The sequence below is a fragment of the Nannospalax galili genome, unplaced genomic scaffold (assembly GCF_000622305.1).
Source record: "Nannospalax galili isolate Female #2095 unplaced genomic scaffold, S.galili_v1.0 C49551237, whole genome shotgun sequence".
Classification (NCBI taxonomy): Eukaryota; Metazoa; Chordata; class Mammalia; order Rodentia; family Spalacidae; genus Nannospalax; species Nannospalax galili.
Window position 1 is genome coordinate 1 of NW_008480244.1, and position 1,888 is coordinate 1,888.

The following is a 1,888-nucleotide window of genomic DNA, read 5'->3' on the forward strand; positions in this document are numbered from 1 at the left end:
TACCTCAACAAGAGAGAGAGAGAGACAGAGACAGAGAGAGAGAGAGAGAGAAGAGAGAAATGAGGAGAGGAGAGGATAAGAAAGAACTGTTATATGTCCCCAGATTGAAGTGGGCTCTTTTCTCAGAAAGACATACAGTTTTTTAAACTTTTATCATATTTATTGCATACAAGTATGTGCTGTGGGGGGCACATGTGCCACAATGATTATGCAGAGGTCAGAGGACAACTTGTGGGAATTGGTTATCTCTTTCCACCTGCTGTGCCATCTCTCCTGCCCAACATACAGTTTTTGCAGCTCATCCAATAAACTCTTTTGTTCCCTTCACACGTAAATTCCAAACATTGCCAAAACAATTCTATCTAATGTGAGACTTCTGCTGCAAGAAAATCATCATTTCCTTGTAGACCCTAGTCCACTGAGAGGAAGGAGCATCCAGGAATGTACCCCTGCATGCCCATTGCTGTCCTCACCAGGTGAAATGAAATATAAACATTCTTATTCCTATTGTTGATCCCTCTCCTTGACACACTAGTTTTCTCTAGGCTTTAATTCTTCTCATAATCCCAAGGCTTTTGTACAAATAAAAGTTTTAGGACGCCCATCATTTCTTGCTACCTTCAGATGCAAAGCCAAACAGTATCCAGCACAAAATTCCCACAGCTAACTCTCATATCAAGTCTGACACACACAAACATAAAACAGTTATTTCTTCTCATGCTGCCTGGAAAAAGTAAAAATGTGAATACTGTTTCATATAAGTGTATGAGGTCTTTAAGAGATATTTATAGTGTTTAAAAAATTGTAATTATTTCTTCCAGCAGGTTAAATGTTCTCTTCAGTCTAGGTTAACATTTTTATTACATTTATCTGTAAATTTATCTGTGTTCATAAGTGAGCATACATGTGATCATGCCATAGCACACACGTGGAGGTCAGAGAACTTGTGGGAGTCAGTTCTCGCCTTCCACCATGTGGGTCTCAGGGATTGAGCACAGTTCATCTGGCTTGGTGGCAAGTGCCTTTACCTGTTGGGCTATCTTATAGCTTCAACCTAGGTTTTAAGAGAGGAGTTAGGCTAGGTGTAGTGGCACAGTGCTGTCACCCAGCATTCAGGAGTCAAAGACAGGAGTATCACAAGTTTGAGGCAAGTCTGATGTACATAGGGTTCTAGGTCATCAAGAGACATTTAGTGAAACACTTTAAAAAAAAACACGAATGGGCCTCCTGGTGCTTACCCCAGGCTGTGTTTTTACACTGACTGTATAGAAAGAGAAGGCAGAGCAAATCTGCCCCATATACACCCAAGCCCAGGCCACTGTGCCTGGTCTGTATTGTGAATGGGGAGACATGGAAGAGAAGAAAAGAAAAAAAAGAAGGAAAAAACCACAAATGGATGAAAAGAAGTCTCCTAAATAATCTCATATAGAACATTCCTCTTAAAGTACATTTCAAATTTCCCTAAGACATAGATAAAATATCATCATAATATAAGGCAACCAATTTATATTTTGTAAAAAATTATTTCACATTTGTCAGTAGTAAGTGATTTGCAGATGTTAGTTTTGGCTGAAAAGTTACAAACAATCTCAAAAGTGTAGGAACTTCAGAATTTTATTGTCATTTAATAATTGTGGATGTGTTCTTGTCTTCTAAAATTGTTTCACAATGAAAAACACAAGATGGGAAATTTTCACAACAGTTTCATCTTCAGATCAAGCAGAGAGATGGTAGGACATATTTTGGTAATAATAAAATAAAACCTTTTTATGATTTGCACTAAATTTATACAACTCAGTATTTTTTCCAAACACTTGTAATCAAATTGTTGGAGTTCTAACCTGAAAGTTCCAGAGAATCAAAATTTTAGCCCATAATCTGGACAGCA

General features: G+C 37.8%; 1 non-coding gene across 1 annotated transcript; it reads left to right on the forward strand.

Moving 5' to 3' along the window:
* Positions 1 to 1,221: 1,221 nt before the first annotated feature.
* LOC115069154 lies at positions 1,222 to 1,354 on the forward strand. The gene has a single exon (XR_003848442.1). It is a non-coding gene; the product is annotated as a small nucleolar RNA SNORA51 (small nucleolar RNA).
* The last annotated feature ends 534 nt before the right edge of the window (positions 1,355 to 1,888 follow it).